We start from the raw sequence: 22,641 nt of genomic DNA, 5'->3' as shown, positions 1-22,641 counted from the left end.
TAAGACTGGGACAAGAGAGGGACAAAAGACCAGTTGGAGACAATGGAGACGGCCATTCCCAAACTGTTTAGACAGAGATAGTAGACTTTGGCTTTGAGGAATAGATAAACAAGGGGCTTGAGAGAAGATGGAAGAGATTGCAGTGGTGTGGGAGCAGAGGTTGACCCCACCCCCTGGAATTCGGCAGGAGGGGGAAGGTGAGAACACAGCCAGGGCCAGAGCCAATGGTGGATTCTGCTGCGTGGGAGATAATGGCACCAAAACTTCAGCTGCTGAGGCCTCAGGAGGAGGCTGAGCAGGTGCCTGTAGATTGGAGCAATAAGGAAGTTCATCTGCAGGATAACAGGATCGGGCAGAAGAAAGGATTTTTTTGCTCAGGCCTCCGCCCCCTAGTGCGAATCTTGGAGACCAGAAGTACACAGGGGAGGTTTAGTTTGAAGATAGAAAAAGGCTTGAACATATGGAATCCCCTTCCATTTTCCCGAAAGCTCACGGAAGTGATAAAGATATTATCAGGGTCAAACTACTCCGACTTCCGATCCCTCAGGGTCAAATGCACCACCATAGAGGGCTGGGGCCAATTTGAGAGGGCCCATATTACTTAAAAGGCAACCAAGAGGAGAATCAGATGGAACGCGGGAGGAGGAATTTCCCATGGCGACTCAGTAGGTCAGATTGGTGGACAGCAAGCGCCCTTGAAGTCCTGGCCGTCTGACTAGGAGAGGAATGGGAGCAGAAGGCGGGGTCGTCACCCAAGCGCCCACTGGAGCCCAGGGCCTAGCCTGTAGAGAGGCGAACAGAGATGGAGTCGTAACTCACACCCACTGTTGCGTGGACACAGTGTCCGTAGAGGCTAAAGGCTTTAAGTAGAAGTAGGAGTGGTGGCTGGAGTTCAGTGCTATGACCTTTACGAGAGTAGTCAGGCGAGTATCCGACAGTAGACCACCACTCAAATAGCAGTCGCCGTGAGGAATTTTCATCCCGCATCTTACCTCAAAATTTGGAAGATGTGTGGATGTGCCAATGTGTGGATGGAGGTCACGGAGCGTTCGGTGGCTTGGAAAGAGTTCCGGAGATGTGCTTCGCGACAGGCAAAAATCCAGGATCCCAGAGCACTGGGGGACGCTGCATTACCAATATGAGGCTATCCGAGTCACGGCACCAATGTTTTATCTTAATGTTAGCCGTCGCAAAGCACACCGGAGTAAGGGGAAGGGTTTATTGGGGAACACCCTACAGACCGGAGTGAAGGGGCGGCGAAGGAAAAGAGAAAGAGAATATAAGAGTGAAACAGAGAAGAGGAGCTAGCAAGGAGAGAAGATACAGCAGAGAGCAGAAGGGAAGAACCAAGAGCCAAGAGACCAGAGGAGGAGGCTGGAGAGAGGAACCGAGAGAGAGCAGGAGAGAAGGGACAAGAGAGAATTACACTTCTGGTCAACATATCAACTCTGTCACAAAACAAACACTAACAGTTGTATATCTTGTCTATGGGTATGAAGGAAGAAGGAAGGATATGGTATCATTTTAGACTTGTTGAACATTTGGAGAGCACACAGAAGCATTCAATAAGGACTCAAATGTATTCTCTAAAGGCTGTGAAAAATGCCCATGCTGGAGGGAAATAGGAGTTTCAGATCCATCAGTGATGCTATGATGGGAATGACCAGAGAAGAATTTCCAGGAAAGCACCATGCATGGTCAGTTCAAATATGACAGAGAAAAAAATTTAAAAAAGAGAGCAGGTGGCGCAGCAGCTCACTGGGCTAATCCTCTGCCTGTGGCACTGGTACTCTGGGTTCTAGTCTGGTTGGGGTGCCGGTTCTGTCCTGGTTGCTCCTCTTCCAGGCCAGCTCTCTGCTGTGGCCCAGGAAGGCAGTGGAGGATGGCCCAAGTGCTTGGGCCCTGCACCCCATGGGAGACCAGGAGAAGCACCTCGCTCCCACCTTCAGATGGGCTCAGCACACTGGCAGTGGCAGCCATTTGGGGTGTGAACCAGTGGAAGGAAGACCTATAAAAAAAAAAAGAGGGCAGGCATTTAGTTTAGTGTTTATGATGCCAGTAAGATACACTACATCTACCTCAGCATAGCTAGGTTGGATTTCCAGTGCCAGCTTCAGATTCCAGCTCCAAATGAATTGATAGAGAAGCAGTAGTGATGCCAACAAGAGAGACCTAGACTCCATTCCTCACCCCTGGCTTCCATCCCACTCCACCTCTGCTTGGTACGGCTATTTAGGGAGTGAATAAGTGCATGGGAGCTCTCTGTCTCACTCCAGGTCTTTGTCTATCAAGCTCATAAATACTTTTTAAGTAAGATAAGATTCAAGTAAGACAAACAATAGAAAATAACTTTTGACTTTCTCTATTATTCTGATAAAGATTTGAATAACTGGAATATCATTACACCAAATTAAAGTGAAAACAATGGAATTATTTGCCCAAAAACAGAACTTGGGACAGTCTGCAATAGAATCTGCATTTGTGACTGAGAGAAATGCATAAAGATTTATTTAAGAACTTGCAGTAGGCACCATCATTGTGGTGCAGTCAGGTAAGCCTCTGCCTGCAATGCTGGCATCCCATGTAAACAGACTATTTTAGTCCTGGAAGCTCCACTTCACATCCAGCTCCTTGCTAATGTGCCTGAAAGAGCAATGAAAGATGGCCTGTGTTTTGGGGTCACTTCCATCAAAGTGGGAGACCTGGATGGAGTTCCAGGCTCCTGATTTGACCTGTCCTAGTCATAGCCATTGCAGACATTTGGAGAATGAACCAGTAGATGGAAGGTAACTCTCTCTCCCCATCGCTTTTAATCTCTGTAGTTCTGCCTTTCAAAAAATAAATCTTTAAAAATAAAAAGATCCTGATGTAGATTCTTTTTTCCACATTTTCCTGATCCTATCCATAAATCAAGTTCAGCTCCTCAAAACTCTTAAGTACTGCATTAATTCAACAATTCAAAAATAAAGTTAACTGATTTGTGTTTTAGCATTAGTTAATTCTTTCACTTGGAGAATGTTTATTTCCTGGGTGGCAATAAAACACTGCCCACTACAACATTTATATGACAATAAGGAATTTTTTACACATTATGACCCACAAAATTTAGCATATTGTGCTCTAAGTTTCAACTCAAAGCATGTAGGAAATACATATTTTTCTATGGCAGCAGGAAGACCAGAAACCAAATTGCCTGATCTTAGTTGACTGTTTCATAATCACACCAAATTCATCATTAATCTTGCTTGTGTATATTTCCTGAAAATAAACTTTATGTTTATTGCTCTATTTTAATTTATGAACCATTCAAAATCTAAAATGACAACTAAAAACAAGTCAAGGAATAATTCAGAAAACAATTTACAGGTGATGTATTAATTTTCTCTGCTCATGGAAATATGTGGAAGTGCCCAGAATCATAGCTGGAAGGAGTTAACATAAAACTTACCTGGTATCATTTGACATTGAACTGTGGAAAAATGTAGAATGAATAAAGAATAATTGTCGCTCCCCCTCTTCATGGAGGAACAACACTAGACCCTGCCTAGGTTTCCTATCTGAGTCACGGCACCATTATGTCGCTCCCCGTCTTCGTGGAGGAACGACACAGGACCCTGCACTGTTCTTTTGTCTGCTCGGTCCTCCCCGGGTTTGCTGCTGGTCCTTCCCGGGTTGGCTACCGTCCCTTCCACCTCCGTGGAAGGGCGGTTCCCCCTGCCACTTTCCCCACTTCTGCGGGGGAGTGGCACACCGCTGGCGGGCTCTCTCGGGGGCTGCACAGGTGTTCCTTCAGATAGATGTTCCCCTTAGATGTTCCTGGTGCATGTTGTCTCTCTCCTCCTTTATAGTCCTCTTCCACCAATCCCAACTCTGCTACCCACAAGCCGAGTACGCTGCTCTCCTCCAATCAGGAGCAGGTCCTGCTGTTTATTGGTTGAACTGGAGGCAGCTGAGTAGAAGCTGTTTCCTCCTCTCCCAGCGCCATATTGTGGGAGAGCAGATGCATAGAATAAGTCTTAATTCCAGTAATTTAGTCTAGTCCGAGTTGCTCCCAGTTGCTCCCCACAAATAATAACTACATTAACTGAGAAAACATAGGTTTCATTGTGGAGGAATAAATCTTTAAACATGAAAATATATAGGAATATATATATGAATATGTATATATATGAAAATGTACACACCTCTATTAAGTGGTAGCAATTAAACAGAAGTTATTATTGGTTTAATGAAAGAATTGTCTACAGATTTTGTAAAATAATAATGTAATAATAAAATTTAAAAGTGATCATTCAAATAAATGAGATTATCAAAGAGATAAAAGTTGTGTTGTCACTAAATTTTACATTAAAAAAATTTGGAGTTTACATTTTTAAATGTTTTTTAAAGATTTAGTTACTTACTTGAAAGAGATACACAGAGAGAGACAGAGAGGCAGAAAGAGAGAGAGAGGTCCTCCATCTGCTGGTTCACTCTGCAATTGGCTGCAAGGGCTGGAGCTGCACTGATTCAAAGCCAGGAGCTTCTTCCAGGTCCCCCATGTGAGTGAAGGGTCCCAAGGACTTGGGCCACCCTCTAGTGCTTTCCCAGGCCACAGCAGAGAGTTGGATTGGAAATGGAGCAGCCGAATCTCCAACTGGCTCCCATATGGGATGCCAGCACTGTAGGCAGTGGCCTTACCCAATACGTCACAGCACAGGCCACTCTATTAATGTTAAAGTACTATTTGGATTCCATATTTTTGTGTACATTAGAACACTTCTTATTTTCATAGATCAGAAATTCTATAGAAAACATGTAAATTACAGTTTCACATTTTTTGGCCAAAATTGAATTGGAATAAACATACATAATATTTGATGTAGTACACTTTTCCAGAAATGTTTTCAAATAACATGATTCCCTGTATTCATCCCTTCACATGACCCTGGTTTTCACCATTTCGTTTGCTTTATACCATATCACCAAATGCAATAGAAACAGATAGTTTGTAAAGTATCTGCCTTCTCAGGTTTCCTTTATTTGATACTGTTACCTTGTAGAAAACTGTGTGGCCTGCTTGTTGAAAGGATAGGATCTAACCAAGATTTGCCACAAACCACCAGACATCTAAGTGAAGCTATATCTAAGGAAGCAGCCTCAATCAGTTCTTCAGATGACGAAACCCTCATTTCTGATCCCAGGCTGATCACAGGAACTGCCCAGTTGAGCTCATCCCAAAACACCGAATCAGATTTAGAAATCAAATGGCTTTTAGTTAAGCCATTCTGTTTTCTGATTTTTTTCCTACATCAAATGCTGGTACATACTGGTGAATAAGTGAAAAAGTTGAAAAATACAAATAATACAACTTCACAATCTCATGTAGAAGTTTCCAGAAACATAGGGCTGACACTGTCACATAGCAAGTAAAGTTGCCACCTGCAAGCAACCCCATTTAGACATTTGTTTGTATTCTGGGTGCTCTGCTTTTGATCCAGCTCTCTGTGAATGGCATGAGAAAAGCAGTGGAAGATGGCCCAAGTATTTGCATAAATGCTACCAATGTGAGAGACCTAGATGCACCTCCTATATCCTGGCCTCAGTCTGTCCTAGGCTTGCCCATTGCAGCCTTCTGGAGAGTGAATCAGCAGATGAAATACTTCTGTCTCACCTTCCTATATATAACACATTCAAATTTAAAAAAAGAAAAGAAAAAAGCTCCTACAAGCATGATATGTGCCTAGCAATTGGATCTTAGCAAAGCTGCTTACACTAAAAAAAAAAAAAAAAAAAAAAAAAAAAAAAAAAAAAAAAAAAAAAAAAAAAAAACCAAAAACCTTGGGAATCACACAAATAAATTCTCTGGAGATAATCAGGTCATGTTTCACATTTCTAGTTATGTGTGGTCATATTATTTTTTGTTTATATTTTAAGAAACTTAAAACATGAAGTCTGATTTAGTGTAAATTTACTATTCAGAAAATAGCTAAAAATCTCACAATAATTTTCTATAGCTGCATTTTTCAAGATTTTCAAGAAGTGACTGACAGCAAGTGGGAAAATGTTTACAATATGCTTTTTGAAGTCACAGGATTCATAAAGATCAAAAGGAAAAACATGGCCAGGGCAGTCTTCTAAAGCAATACTTATTTGAAACTTGTGACATTTTCTGAAATTCATCTATAAAATAAATGTATTATTTAATTAAGTGTGGCAAAATAGAAAACTCTAGCCAAAAGTTACGGTGCCAAGAATCTGCAAATCACGTGACACTACTCAAACCACTTATCTCCTGAAATACAATTTGTTTCATCTTTTTTACCTGAAGAAACCCTGGTAAATATTCCTTGAACTAACAGAAAGAACTATTAGGATACAAGGAGCAGCAGCATAGCCCAGATTGACAGATTAGGTCTCACAGACTTCCATTTCCAAAAATCACAATAGTGGAATGAAGTAATGGGCATGTGGTAGGAAGCAATATAAATAGTGACTCTCAAGACATGAGAGGTTTTGCACCTCCCCAGACCACACCCTCAAGACCACTTAAAAAAGTAACATTTGTAGGCCCTAGCATTTCTAGTCCATTCCCAACTTTCTTTTGAATGCTAGTCCAGAACTTCCAATATTACCTAGTTTTGATAACAAGGATGAAGTAAGGTAATATCAACTAAAGCTTGTTCACTCTGCTCAGTATGATCAATAACTGGACTAAGCAAAACTAGGGTCTTCATATTTCAGTGACTCTTCGTCTCTGTTCTGAAGCCTTAAGGCATTGTTTCAGAGAGCGTTAAGCGGTATTCTGTCAGAAATGATTCCTACTCATGGAACTCACTTCTTCAAATATCATAAAAACTACTCAATTCCAAAGGAAATGGAACTGTGACCCAGTGCCAAAACTTCCATGTTCCTGGAAACTAGGTTTTGTATAAACTTCTGTATCCTCAAATGAGTAGTGCTGGACAGGCTGCACAGTGCAGGAAACCAGAAATTTAATTCAAAGAGGATATACAATGAAACCCCACAAATGCAATATTGTGTAAGCCTGCACACATCTCACAATGATTTTTCAGGGAATATGAGGATATTTCACTATTATTGCTAATATACTCATCTTACAGATTGGTAGGGACAGAAGTGCAACCCACATGCACCCTGTACACTTTTCAGCTTAAATGGCTCAAACACCCAGCTTCACCGCATGGTCATTTAGACTGACTACAGACTGATGTAGGCATCAGACTGTCTACAGAAATTTTAGAACCACATTCTGTATGCCTGGAGACAAACGGGAGATTGAACAACATGCTCCAGAATGAACAATGAGTCAAAAAAGAAATTGAAAGAGAAATCAAAAAATTCCTAGAAACAAATGAAATGACAGTACATCATATCGCAATGTATGAGATACAGCAAAATGGTGTTAAGAGGGACATATATAACAGGAGTGCCTACATGAATAAACTAGAAAGCTACCAAATAAATGAGCTATCAGTGCACCCCAAGGACTATCAACAACAAACCAGTCATATTAAGTAGAACAGACAAAAAAAAAAATACTATGAGGGATAATGTATTAAGTTGTCCATTAACAGTCAGAGCTATGCTGATCAAGTCACCATTTCTCATAGTGTCCATTTCACTTCAGGAGGTTTCCTTTTTGGTGTTGAGGTTTAATTCTGTAATTATCACACAGTTATTCTTAAGTGTTGAAAATTAACTGAAATGTGATCCCTGTTAAACATAAGAGTGGGAATAAGAGAGGGAAGAGATGTATAATTTGGGACATGCTCGGGCTGACTTGCCCCAATTGGTAGAGTTGGAAACATACCAGGGGATTCCAATTCAATCCCATCAAGGTGGCATGTGCCAATGCCATCTCACTACTCCAAGTGATCAATTTCAGTTCACAATTGATCATAATGAAAGGACTAAGAGTCAAAGGGAGCACATAAACAAGTCTAGTATCTGCTAACACCAACCGATAGAATAAATAAAGGGGAGAGTGATCCAACATGGGAAGTGAGATACTCAGCAGACTCATAGAATGGCGGATGTCCTAAATAGCACTCTGGCCTCAGAATCAGCCCTGAAGGCACTCGGATCTGGCTGAAAAGCCCATGAGAGTATTTCAGGCATGGAAAGCCAAGACACTCTGGCAAAAAGATCTCTGTGAGTGAGATCCCAGTGGAAAGAACAGGTCTTCAAAGAGGGAGGTGCCTTTCTCTGAAGGGAGGAGAGAACCTCCACTTTGACTATGACCGTGTCTAAACAAGATAAGAGTCGGAGAACTCAAGGGGCTTCCATAGCCTTGGAAACTCATAACTGGTGCATAGGGAGATTACTGATGCCATAAACAGGAGTGTCAATTGGTAAAGTCAACAACAGGAGTCACTGTGCACTTACTCCTCATGTAGGATCTCAGTCCTTAACGTGCTGTACACTGAGGCTTAATGCTATAACGAGTACTCAAACAGTATATTTCACTTTGTGTTTCTATGGGGGTGCAAACGACTGAAATCTTTACTTAATGTACACTAAACTGATCTTCTGTAAAAAAAAAAAAAAAAAAAAAAGAAAGAAATTTTCAATTCCCAACTTGACTCTCACTGGGATTAAACATGACAATAGGTCTGATCTGATTTCATCATCATTTTAAAAAAATCATCTATTATTTTTCACTTTATGTTTCTGTGTGGGAGCAAACTGTTGAAATACTTACTTAAGGTATACTAAGCTGATCTTCTGTATATTAAGATAATCGAAAATGAATCTTGATGTGAATGGAAGGGGAGAGGGAGTGGGAAAGGGGAGGGTTGTTGGTGGGAGGGACGGTATGGGGGGGGAAGCCATTGTAACCCATGAGTCGTACTTTGGAAATTTATATTCATTAAATAAAAGATAAAAAAAAAAAAACAACAAACCAAACACAAAAATATTAGGAGGAAAGAAATAATTAAAATTAGAGAATAAACAAAAGTGAAACCAAAGATGTACAAAAAATCAGTAAAATAAAGTTATTTTTTGAAAAAATTAACAAAATTGATACACCACTGCTGCAATTAGCCAAGAAAAAAAGAAGATCCAAATCAATAAAATAAGAGATGAAAAAGGAAATGTTACAACAGACACCACAGAAATAAAAAGAAGCAATAGAAATTACTGTAAAGAGCAGTATGCCAACAAATCAGGAAACCTAAAAGAAATGGATAGATTCCTGGACACATTCAACCTACCTAAACTGAACCATGAAAACATAGAAAGTCTAAACAGAGAAATAACCAAGACAGAACTCGAATCAGTCATAAAGACATCCCAAACGAAGAAAAGCCCAGGACTGAATGGCTTCACTGCTGAATTCTACTAGATAATTGAAGAACTAACAGCAATTCTTCTCAAGTTATTGAAAAAATTTGAAAGGGAGGGAATCCCCTAAAAATTCTTTCTATGAAATCAACATCACTTTAATTCTGAAACCTGAAAAAGGAAAAAAAGCAATAGAGAAAGAGAATGACAGATCAATTTCCCCAATGAATGTTTATGCAAAAATCTTCAAAAAAATTGGTCAATTGAATTCAACAAAACATCAGGAAAATTACTCACCCAGACCAAGTGTGTTTTATAACTGGAATGCAGGGATGGCTTGATATTCACAAGTCAATCAATGTAATACATCACATTAAGAAATTAAAAAGCAAACACCATATGGTTACTTCATGATGCACAGTTAGCATTTGATAAAATACAACACACTTTCATGATGAAAATTATAAGCAATTAGAGTATACAAGGAATGTTCCTCAACACAATCAAGGCAAATTATGACAAAACTGTGGGCAGCATCCTCTTGAAGGGGCAAAAGTTGGAAGCATTCCCACTGAGATGAAGAACCAGAAAGGTATGCCCACTCTCACCATTGCTATTCAATATAGTCTTGGAAGTTTTAGCCAGAGCCATTAGGCAAGAAACAGAAATCAAAGGGATAAAAATTGGGAAGGAGGAAGTCAAAATATCCCTATTTGCAGATGACATGATTCTATATAGAGGGGAACCAAAAGATTCCACCAAGACACTATTCAAACTCATAGAAGAGTTTTGTAAAGTATCAGGATATAAAATCAAGACACAAAAATCAATGGCCTTTGTATACACAGAAATGCCATGACTGAAAAATAACATTCACAATAGCTGAAACAAATCAAATACCTTGGAATGAATTCAACCAAGGATGCCAAAGATCTCTATGTTGAGAATTACAAAACATTAAAGAAATAGGGCTGGTGCCATGGCTCAGTAGGCTAATCCTCCGCCTGCAGTGCTGGCACACTGGTTCTAGTCCCGGTCAGGGCACCGGATTCTGTCCTGGTTGCCCCTCTTCCAGGCCAGCTCTCTGCTATGGCCCGGGAGTGCAGTGGAGGACGGCCCAAGTGCTTGGGCCCTGCACCCCATGGGAGACCAGGATAAGTACCTGGCTCCTGCCTTCAGATTAGTGCGGTGTGCTGGCCACAACACACTGGCTGTGGCAGCCATTGGAGGGTGAACCAATGGCAAAGGAAGACCTTTCTCTCTGTCTCTGTCTCTCTCTCTCTCTCTCTCTCTCTCTCACTGTCCACTCTGCCTATACAAAAAAATAAATAAAATAAAAAAAGAAAAAGAAAAAAATAGAAGATATAAAAAATGGAAAAGTCTTCCATGTTCATGAATTGAAAGAATCAATATCATCAAAATGTCCATACCACAGAAAGCAATCTACAGATTCCATGAGATACCAATCAAAACACGAAGGGCATTCATTCTTCTCAGATATAGAAAAAATGATGCTGAAATTCATATGGAAACAGAGAAGACTCTGAATACCTAAAGCAATCTTATACAACAAAAACAAAGCCAGAGGCATCACAGTACCAGATTTCAAGACATACTACAAAGCATTTATAATCAAAATGGCATTTATAATCAGCATGACATTGGTAAAAAAAAACAGATGGATAGACTAATGGAACAGAATAGAAACACCAGAAATCAATCCAAGCATCTACAACCAACTTCTATTTGACATATGAACTAAAACCAATCCCTGGAGCAAGGATAGTTTCTTTAACAAATGGTGCTCGGAAAACTGGATTTCTACATCCACAAGTATGAAGTAAGACCCCTAACTTATACTTTACAAAAAAAATCCACTCAAAATGGATTAAAGACCTGGATCTATAACCAGATGCTATCAAATTATGAGAGATCATTGAGGAAACCCTGCAATGCATTGGCAACAACTTATTAGAAAAGACCCCACAAGCACAGGCAATAAAAGCCAAAATTGACCAGTGGGATTACTTCATATTGAGAAGCTTCTGAACTGTAAAAAGAAACACTCACCAAAGTTAAGAAGTGACCAAGAAAATTGGAGAAATTATTTGAAAACTCCACAACTGATAAAGGATTAATAACCAGAACAAATAAGATCAAGAAACTCAGCAACAAAATAACCCAGCTAAGAAATGGGCACAGTAGTTAAACAGGCAATTTTCAAAAGAAGAAATCCAAATGGCCAACAGACACATTAAAAAATGGGATCACTGGCAGTCAGGGAAATACAAATCAAAACCACAAGATTTCACTTCACCCTGGTTAGAATGGCTTTCATACAGAAATCAACAAACAATGAGTGCTGGCAAGGATGGGGGAAAATGTACTCTAATCCACTGTTGGTGGGGATATATGCTGGTAAAGTCACTATAAAGACAGTATGGATAGCTCAGAAATCTGAATATAGACCTATTATATAACCCAGCCATCCCACTCCTGGGAATTTACCCAAAGGACATTAAACCAGCATATGAAAAAGTTATCTGTACTCCCTTGTTTATTGCAGCTCAATTCACAATATCTAAGAAATGGAATCAAACCAAATGCCCATAAACTGAAGACTATACAAAGAAATTAGTGGATATGTACATCATGAAATATTATGCATTGGTTAAAAAAATAAAATCTGGTCATTTGCAACAAAATGGATGAAACAGAAAAACACCAAACTTAGTGAAATAAATAATCCAGTCCTAAACAGACAAATACCACATGTTCTCCCTGACCTGTGCAATTAGAAGTAGGTCTTTAGGAATGTATGCTGAATTATACAGTTTTACAATTACAAGTTTGATACATTCCATAATTACAACTTTAGAAACAAAATGATTCGTCCCACCATGTCTGCTCTCTCACCCACTCTCCCACCCCCTTCTACCTCCCTATTCCCTATTTAGTTTTTATTAAAATCTATTGTCAATTAACTTTTTTAAAGATTTATTTATTTATTTGAGAGGAAGAGTTACAGCTCTTGCAGCTCAATTCACAATAGCTAAGATATGGAATCAACCTGGATGTCCATCAGCTGGTGACTGGAATAAGAAAATAAGATATATACACAGTGTAGAGCACTATTCAGCAACAAAAAAAGAAGAATGAATCCCTGTCTTTTGCAAATAAATTGATGCAACTGGAAACTATTATGCTTAGTGAAAGAAGTCAGTCCCTAAAAGACAAATATGTTTTCTGTGATTTGTGGTAATTAATATGTAGAGAACAAAAAGTAATGTATATGAGTAAAATTGACATTTTGAGATTTTAATATTGTTCATAGCACTTTCCTATACTCTTGAAGAACACTGATTTTTCTGCTTACTACATGTTGAGTTCTTTATTTGGCATATGGGTAAAGCTTATGATTGTGAAGTAAATTGAAAGCATGCCATTGTAAAAATTAAAAGTAAAAAAAAAAGAAGGAGGCAGTGTGGGAACATGAACAGGAGTGAGGACACATCATGAAGTATCATTAGGCACTTAAATCTATGTATATGAGTTACATGAAACTTGTTCATCATATATACATTTTAAAAATTAATTAATCAATACTAGGAAAAAAAGACCTGAGATCAGTCTTTTCTAACTCTTTACTAAAAAAATTATTAGCCTTCACTTGTATCTGACTGTGTTTGATTTTATATTTATTTTAGAAGTATACTCTTTAAAAAGACATGGGTTGGCACTGTGGTGTAGTGGGAGGTAGAGACAGAGAGATAGATGTCTTCCATCCATTGGTTCATTCCCCAAATGGCTATAATGGCTGGACTGAGCCAATTTAAGCCAGGAGCCAGGAGCAGTCTCTGCCTGCAGTACTAGTATTCTGTATGGGCACTGGTTCAAATCCCAGCTGCTCCACTTCTGATTCAGCTCTCTGCTATGGCCTGGGAAAGCAGTGGAAGATGGCCCAAGTGCTTGGGCCCTTGCACCCATGTGGAAGACCTGGAATAATCTCCTGGCTCCTGGCTTAAATTGGCTCAGTCCAGCCATTATAGCCATTTGGGGAATGAACCAATGGATGGAAGACATCTATCTCTCTGTCTCTACCCCCCTCTGTAACTCTGTCAAATAAAATAAATAGATATTTTAAAAAATAAGTAAAAGACAGATAAATTTACTATCCCCATTTCTAACAAGCTGACACTGAAACATTCTTTTCTATCTAATTTCTACTATGCTATTCATTTCTCATGAATTTATATCCATATCTTCTTAAAAAGATGCAATGTGTCCTAGAGAAAGGAAGTCACATTTTATGTGGGTTTGAGTTATGAGTAAATATTACCACTCTCAATAACAGAACATTTTAATCTTTGGGCAGTCACCTTGAGAGACTCCACATGTTCAGGGCTTCCTGGTTTCCTGGCAAGGGACATTGCTGGGGAATCTGAGCTTATGGTGTGAAGCCCATGGGTCCTTGGTGTGGTCCTTGTGGCAGAGTGCATGAATATTATACCCACTGGGGCTAGCCCTCAGGCACTAGTCTCCTTTGAGGAAAGGGGCTCTCATGAATAGCATAAACATCACTGATGAAAAAAAAGGGGGGAGGTTTTACCATGCCAAAACTGAGTGTCTCAACTAGACCTATCATTCACCATGGAGAAATGAAGAGAGCTCCCTGGCTGAACCCACTACACATCTCTGTATATTCACTGACACCAGACACTGCACTAATCTGCAGAGGCATAGTACAAAGATAAAAGGCAACACAGAAAAAAAAAAAACACAGAATAAACCAATGAGGATCTCCACAAATGCACCAATTCAAGAAATAAAAATAAGGAAGACAAAATGACATCCCCAAAATTATACAACACTTCAATATAAGATTATGAAGAAGATGATATTGAACAAATGCCAGAATTGGAGTTCAAAAAATTGACTGACTGCACAGATCCTTTGTGTGGTCCATGGGACAGAGCAGATGAATATTATACACACTGGGACTAGTGCTATGGTACTGGTCTCCCTTAAGGATAGGAGCACAGGGAGCAGAATAAATTTCACTTCTGATTGAGAAAAAAAGAGAAGATTTACCATACCAAACCTGGGTGTGTCACCTTATGCACACTCTTAACCCTGGAGAACTGAACAGAACACCCTGGCCACACCCACTACAAGCCTCTCCAAATTCACTGAATATTCTACTTACCTGCAGAGTTTTAGTACAAAGATAAAAACTGCCAGGCAAGAAGAAGAGGAGAAGCAGATGGAGGAGGTCAAGGAGGAGAAAGAGGAGGGGGAGGGGGAGGGGGAGGGAGAGGGAAGAAATCAATGAATATATTTTTATTTTTATTTTTTTAACTTTTATTTAATGAATATAAATTTCCAAAGTACAGCTTATGGATTGCAATGGCTTCCCCCCATAACATCCCTCCAACCCGCAACCCTCCCCTTTCACACTCCCTCTCCCCTTCCATTCACATCAAGATTCATTTTCTATTCTCTTTATATACAGAAGATCAGTTTAGCATACATTAGGTAGAGATTTCAACAGTTTGCTCCCACACAGAAACATAAAGTGAAAACTACTGTTTGAGTACTAGTTATAGCATTAAATCTCAATGTACAGCACACTAAGGACAAAGATCTTACATGAGGAGTAAGTGCACAGTGACTCCTGTTGTTGAATTAACAAATTCACACTCTTGTGTATGGCCTCAGTAATCACCCTAGGCTCTTGTCATGAGCTGCCAAGGCTATGGAAGCCCCCTGAGTTCATTGACTCTGATCATATTTAGACAAGGCCATGGTCAAAGTGGAAGTTCTCTCCTCCCTTCAGAGAAAGGTACCTCCTTCTTTGATGACCCATTCTTTCCACTGGGATCTCACTCATGCAGATCTTTCATTTAGGTGTTTTTTTTTTGTTTGTTTGTTTGTTTTTTTTTTGCCAGAGTGTCTTGGCTTTCCATGCCTGAAATACTCTCATGGGCATTTCAGCCAGATCGCATGCTTAAGGGCTGATTCTGAGTCCAGAGTGCTGTTTAAGACATTTGCCATTCTATGGGTCTGCTGTGTATCTCACTTCCCATGTTGGATCATTCTCTCCCTTTTTGATTCTCTCAGCTAGTATTTGCAGACACTAGTCTTGTTTCTGTGATCCCTTTGGTTCTTAGTCCTATCATTACGATCAATTGTGAACAGATATTGATCACTGGGACTAGTGAGATGGCATTGGTACATGCCACCTCGATGGGATTGAATTGGAATCCCCTGGTATGTTTCTAACTCCACCGTTTGAGGCAAGTCAGCTTGACTATGTCCCGAATTGCACATCTCTTCCCTCTCTTATTCCCACTCGCATATTTAACAGCAATCACTTTTCAGTTAAGTTTCAGCACTTAAGAAAAATTGTGTATTGATTACAGTATTCAACCAAAAGTATTAAGTAGAACAAACAAAAAAAAAAAACAAGAGGGATAACATATTAAGGTGCTCATCAACAGTCAGGGTGAGGGATGATCAAGTCATCGTTTCTCATAGTGTTCATTTCACTTTAACAGGTTTCCTTTTTGGTGCTCAGTTAGTTGTCACCTATCAAGGAGAACAAGTGGTATTTGTCCCTTTGGGATTGGCTTATTTCACTCAGCATAATGTTTTCCAAATTCCTAACTGGGATCACTTTTCAGTTAAAATTTAAACACCTAAGAACAATTGTGTGTTAATTACAGAGTTCAACCAATGGTGCTAGAACAAAAAAATACTAAAATGGACAAAGTATTACATTGTACATCAACCGTCAGGACAAGAGCTGATCAAGTCACTGTTTCTCATAGTGTCCATTTCACTTCAACAAGTTTCCCCTTCCGTGCTCAGTTAGTAGTCACCAATCAGGGGGAACATATGATATTTGTCCCTTTGGGACTGGCTTAATTCACTCAGCATGATGTTTTCCAAATTCCTCCATCCTGTTGCAAATGAGTGGGTTTCGTTGTTTTTGACTGCTGTATAGTATACAATAGAGTACATGTCCCATAATTTCTTTATCCAGTCTACCGTTGATGGGCATTTGGGTTGGTTGCAGGTCTTAGCTATTGTGAATTGAGCTGCAATAAACATTAATGTGCAGACAGCTTGTTTGTTTGCCAATTTAATTTCCTTTGGGTAAATTCCAAGGAATGGGATGGCTGGGTTGAATGGTAGGGTTATATTCAGGTTTCTGAGGAATCTCCAGACTGAATTCCATAGTGGCTTAACCAGTTTGCACTCCCACCAACAGTGGGTTAGTGTCCCTTTTCCTCCACATCCTTGCCAGCATCTATTGTTGCTAGATTTCTGAATGTGAGCCATTCTAATTGGGGTGCGGTGGAACCTCATTGTGGTTTTGATTTGCATTTCCCTGATTGCTAGTGATCTTGAACATTTTTTCTTGTGTCTGTTCGCCATTTGGATTTCCTCTTTTGAAAAAAGTCTATTGAGGTCCTTGGCACATCTCTTAAGTGGGATGTTTTTTTGTTGTTGTGGAGTTTCTTGATCTCTTTGTAGATTCTGGTTATTAACCCTTCATCAGTTGCATAGTTTGCAAATATTTTTTCGCATTCTGTTGGTTGTCTCTTCACTCTCCTGACTGTTTCTTTTGCAGTACAGAAACTTCTCAATTTGATGCAATCCCAAATGTTATTTTTGGCTTTGACTGCCTGTGCTTCTGGGGTGTTTTCCAAGAAGTCATTGCCGGTACCTATATCTTGCAGGGTTTTTCCAATGCTCTCTAATAATTTGATGGTGTTAGGTCATAGATTAATTCTTTAATCCATGTTGAGTGAATTTTTGTGTAAGGTGAAAGGTAGGGGTCTTGCTTCATGATTCTGCACGTGGAAATCCAGTTTTCCCAACACCATTTATTGAATAGACTGTCCTTACTCCAGGGACTGGTTTTGGATCCTTGATCAAATATGAGTTGGCTGTAGCTGTTTGGATTGATTTCTGGTGTTTCAATTCTGTTCCATTGGTCTATCCATCTGTTTCTGTACCAGTACCATGCTGTTTTGATTACAACTGCCCTGTAGTATGTCCTGAAATCTGGTATTGTGATGCCTCCAGCTTTGTTTTTGTTGTACAAGATTGCTTTAGCTATTCGAGGTCTCCTGTGTCTCCATATGAATTTCAGCATCATTTTTTCCAGATCTGAGAAGAAGGTCTTTGGTATCTTGATAGGTATTGCATTGAATCTATAAATTGCTTTTGGGAGAATGGACATTTTGATGATGTTGATTCTTCCAATCTATGAGCATGGAAGATTTTTCCATTTCTTGGTATCCTCTTCTATTTCTTTCTTTAAGGTTTTGTAATATTCATCATAGAGATCGTTAACGTCCTTGGTTAAATTTATTCCAAGGTATTTGATTGTTTTTGTAGCTATTGTGAATGGGATTGATCTTAGAAGTCATTCATCAGCCGTGGCATTGTCTGTGTATACAAAGGCTGTTGATTTTTGTGCATTGATGTTATACCCTGCTACTTTGCCAAACTCTTCTATGAGTTCCAATAATCTCTTAGTAGAGTTCTTTGGGTCCCCTAAATAAAGAATCATATCATCTGCAAAGAGGGATAGTTTGAGTTCTTCCTTCCCAATTTGTATCCCTTTAATTTCTTTTTCTTTCCTAATAGCTCTGGCTAGAACTTCTAGAATTATATTGAATAGCAGTGGTGAGAGTGGACATCTCTGTCTGGTGCCAGATCTCAGTGGAAATGCTTCCAACTTTTCCCCATTCAATAGGATGTTGGCTGTGGGTTTTTCATAGATTGCTTTGATTGTATTGAGGAATGTTCCTTCCAAACCCAGTTTGCTTAGAGTTTGCATCATGAACGGGTGTTGTATTTTATCAAATGCTTTCTCGGCGTCTACTGAGATAATCATATTGTTTTTCTTCTGCAGTCTGTTAATGTGGTGTATCACATTGATTGTTTTGTGCACATTAAACCATCCCTGCATACCAGGGATAAATCCCACTTGGTCTGGGTGGATGATCTTTCTGATGTGTTGTTGCATTCTATTGGCGAGAATTTTATTGAGGATTTTTCCGTCTATGTTCATCAGGGATATTGGTCTGTAATTCTCTTTCAATGCTGCATCTTTTTCCGGCTTAGGAACTAAGGTGATGCTGGCTTCATAGAAAGAATTTGGGAGGATTCCCTCTTCTTCGATTGTTCTGAATAGTTTGAGAAGAACTGGACTCAGTTCTTCTTTAAATGTCTGGTAGAATTCAGCAGTGAATCCATCTGGTCCTGGGATTTTCTTTGTTGGGAGGGCCTTTATTACTGTTTCAATTTCTGTCTCAGTTATGGGTCTGTTTAGGTTTTCGATGTCTTCCTGGTTCAATTTAGGTAGGTTGCATGTGTCCAGGAATCTATCCATTTCTGATAGGTTTCCCTGTTTGCTGGCATACAAGTCCTTGTAGTAATTTCTGATGATTCTTTTTATTTCTGTGGTGTCTGTTGTTACGTTTGCTTTTTCATCTCTGATTTTATTGATTTGGGTCTTTTCTCTTCTTTTTTTAGTTAGTTGGGCCAATAAGGTGTCGATTTTGTTTATTTTTTCAAAAAACCAGCTCCTCGTTTGGCTGACTTTTTGTAAATTTTTGGATTCATTCCTGTTGATTTCTTTTCTGATTTTAATTATTTCTCTTCTCCTACTAGATTTGGGTCTGGTTTGCTGCAGATTTTCTAGATCCTTGAGGTGAATTGAAAGCTCATCTATATGGTGCCTTTCCAATTTCTTGATGTAGGCACCTATTGATGTAAACTTTCCTCTTAACACTGCTTTTGCTGTTTCCCATAAGTTTTGGTATGTTGTTCTGTTATCCTCACTTACTTCCAGAAAATTTTTGATTTCTCTTTTACTTTCTTCTATGACCCATTGTTCATTCAGGAGCATGTTGTTCAATCTCCATGTGTTTGCATATGTTCTAGGGACTCCTGAGTTGCTAATTTCCAACTTCATTCCTTTATGGTCTGAGAAGCTGCATGGTATGATTCTAATTCTTTTGAATTTGCTGAGACTTGCTTTATGCCCTGTACGTGGTCAATCCTAGAGAAGGTTCCATGTACTGCTGAGAAGAATGTAAAATCTTTAGCTGTAGGATTGAAAGTTCTGTATATATCTGTTAGATCCATTTGGGCTATAGTGTCATTTAAATCTACTGTATCCTTGTTGATCTTCTGTCCTATTGATCTGTCTATTTCTGAGAGTGGAGTATTGAAGTCCCCCAGTACTTCTAAGTCTCCCTTTTGTCCCTTAACAAACCTTTTAAATAAACCGGTGCCCTGTAATTAGGTGCATATACATTGATAATTGTTATATCTTCCTGTTGTATTGATCCCTTAATCATTATATAGTGCCCCTCTTTGTCTCTCTTAACAGTTTTTGTGGTAAAGTTTATGTTGTCCGATATTAAGATGGCTACGCCCGCTCTTTTTTCATTTCTGTTGGCATGGTATATCTTTTTCCAGCCTTTCACTTTCACTCTGTATTGATCTTTGTTGGAAAGATGTGTTTCTTGTAAGCAGCAGATAGATGGGTTTTGTGCCTTAACCCAATCAGCCAACCTGTGTCTTTTAACTGGACAGTTCAGGCCATTAACGTTCAATGTGACTAATGATAAGTGGTAACTTTGCTCTGCCATTTGCCAATGATAAGTTCTAATATATGCTTTGAATTCCCTGTGATCCTTTGCTGTGAGGTTTCCTTCCTTTACCTTCTTTCATATTGATGACCGTGTTTCTGTGTTTCTGTATGCAACACATCTTTAAGCATCTTTTGCAGGGCTGGACCAATGGTGACAAATTCTTTCAATTTCTGTTTGCTATGAAAAGTCTTTATTTCACCTTAATTCACAAATGATAGCTTATCAGGATATAATATTCTGGGCTGGCAGTTTTTCTCTCTTAGTACCTGGGCTATATCTCGCCATTCCCTCCTAGCTTGTAGGGTTTCTGATGAGAAGTCAGCTGTGAGTCTGATTGGAGAGCCTCTGAGAGTAATCTGACATTTCTCTCTTGCACATTTTAGGATCTTTTCTTTATGTTTCACTGTGGAGAGTTTAATTACAACGTGTCGTGGTGAGGATCTCTTTTGGTCGTGTTTATTAGGGGTTCCGTGAGCTTCCTGTACTAGGATGTCTCTGTCCTTCTCCAAACCTGGGAAATTTTCTGCTAATATCTCACTAAAAAGGCCTTCTAATCCTTTCTCCCTCTCCATGTCTTCAGGAACTCCTAGAACCCGAATGTTGGGTTTTTTAATAGTATCCTGAAGATTCCGGACAATATGTTTTAGATTTCTAATTTCCTCTTCTTGTCTTCGGTCTGACTATTGTATGCTTTCCTGTTCTCTGTCTTCTAAGTCTGATATTCTCTCTTCTGCTTCACCCATTCTGTTTGTAAGGCTCTCTAGTGTGTTTTTCATTTGATCTATTGAATTCTTCACTTCATTATGATTTCTCATCACTATCCCAGTTTCCTGTTGTACTAGTTGTTTCATTTTATTTTGATTCCTCCTTAATATTTCATTTTCACGAGAGAGATTTTCTATCTTGTCCATTAAGGATTTCTGTAGTTCAAGAATTTGTTTTTGAGAACTTCTTAATGTTCTTATCAATTTTTTGAGATCTGCTTCTTGCATTTCTTCTATCTCATCATCTTCATAATCTTGAATTGGGCTGTCTTTTTCATTTGGGGGCATCATGGTGACTTCCTTGTTTTTATTGCCTCAGTTTTTGCGTTTGTTATTTGGCATATTGGAGATATTTGGTTTCTTCCCTGTGGTGCTTTTTCTTGTTATACTATGACTCTAGATTAAGTGGACTGTCTGTTTTTGAGGGAGCCTTAGAGGCTTGAGATGGGTGTGGCCTGAGAGCTCTGTTTGGTGTGCCAAAGGTGACACTCCCAGGTTAGGCGTGATAGATCTCTCTCTCTCTCTCTCTTTCATTTTTGATTCAAAAGGGAAGTAATTCCGCACAGCTGAACGAAGTTGGAAGTAGTTAGCAGACAAATGATACACCTGCAGGAGCCAGAGATCGGAAGCTCTTTCCCAAGAACCACACAGGGAATCTGTTCTGCCCTTAGAGTGGGCTCAAATTCTCCTTCAGTCTCCCACTGGGTTGCCAAAGTTACAGAATTGTAGTGTCTCTGGAGAGTACTCACGTGAATTCCGTGAGTTCTCTCCCCCACCGTCTCTTTTTTCACAGTCTCAGTTCAGTAGCACCACAAATTCACTAGGTCCTAATCTCCTGTTAATTCGCCCCACCCAGAGTCAGGTTTTTCTGCTAGGCTCAGGGCCGGTGCAGACCTGAGGTCGCTCTGCTTATGACATATGTCCAAGATGGTGCCTGCTCTTTGTCTTGTTGCCTTTGAGAGGTGAGCAGAGAGAGAGAAACCCGTGTCCGCATTGGTCACTTTTTTTTTCACTCTCTCTTCTAGTTAGCCTGGTGAACTTTCCCCCCGGGGTCGTTCCCTCTAGTCTCCTCTTTCCGCTTGCCTGCCTGTGTCTTGGGCTACTGAGGTTCGGCTCACCTCGCGTTCCAGCGCTGGTGTGTTGAGTCTGCCGCTGGTGTCCCAAACTGTGGGCTCCCACTCTCTCCACGCATGTCCATTGTGAATCACGCGTTCTGGACGTTTCTTCTGCTGTTTCTTCCCCTACTCTTCCTTGAACCTGCAGTATCTCCACTTTTATTAAACTGTCTCTCCCCAGACTATCAGTGTGCTCCCTTCCTATTCCGCCGTCTTGCTGCTCCCCCTACTTACTAGATGTTAAAACAGCTTTATATGTTGCACAGAAATATTAAGAGGTTGATAGCAAAAATGGACAAATTAGGGCCGGCGCCGCAGCTCACTAGGCTAATCCTCCGCCTTGCGGCGCCAGCACACCGGGTTCTAGTCCCGGTCGGGGCGCCAGATTCTGTCCCGGTTGCCCCTCTTCCAGTCCAGCTCTCTGCTGTGGCCCGGAGTGCAGTGGAGGATGGCCCAGGTGCTTGGGCCCTGCACCCCATGGGAGACCAGGAGAAGTACCTGGCTCCTGCCTGCCTTAGGATCAGCGCGGTGCACCGGCCGCAGCGCACCAGCCATGGCGGCCATTGGAGGGTGAACCAACAGCAAAGGAAACCTTTCTCTCTGTCTCTCTCTCTCACTGTCCTCTCTGCCTGTCCAAAAAAAAAATGGACAAATTATTAACATTTTTACATAGGTGCCACAGAAGTTATATCTTCACCACTAATTTCATTCTTTACTTAGTTCCAAGTAGCAGTTATACTTCTGTAATCTCAAAAATGTGACATGAATTCATTATTAAAAAGGTAAGTTGTGAAC

General features: G+C 39.9%; 1 pseudogene; it reads left to right on the top strand.

Annotated features, from left to right (window-relative positions):
• Positions 1-1,007: 1,007 nt before the first annotated feature.
• Positions 1,008-22,641, top strand: part of LOC127487600 (SRSF protein kinase 2 pseudogene) — an 86,929-nt pseudogene continuing 65,295 nt past the window's right edge.

Source organism: Oryctolagus cuniculus, chromosome 1 (assembly GCF_051225735.1).
Source record: "Oryctolagus cuniculus isolate XC-2025 breed Fujian yellow rabbit chromosome 1, ASM5122573v1, whole genome shotgun sequence".
Lineage (NCBI taxonomy): Eukaryota > Metazoa > Chordata > Mammalia > Lagomorpha > Leporidae > Oryctolagus > Oryctolagus cuniculus.
This window is presented reverse-complemented; position numbering and strand designations above follow the sequence as displayed.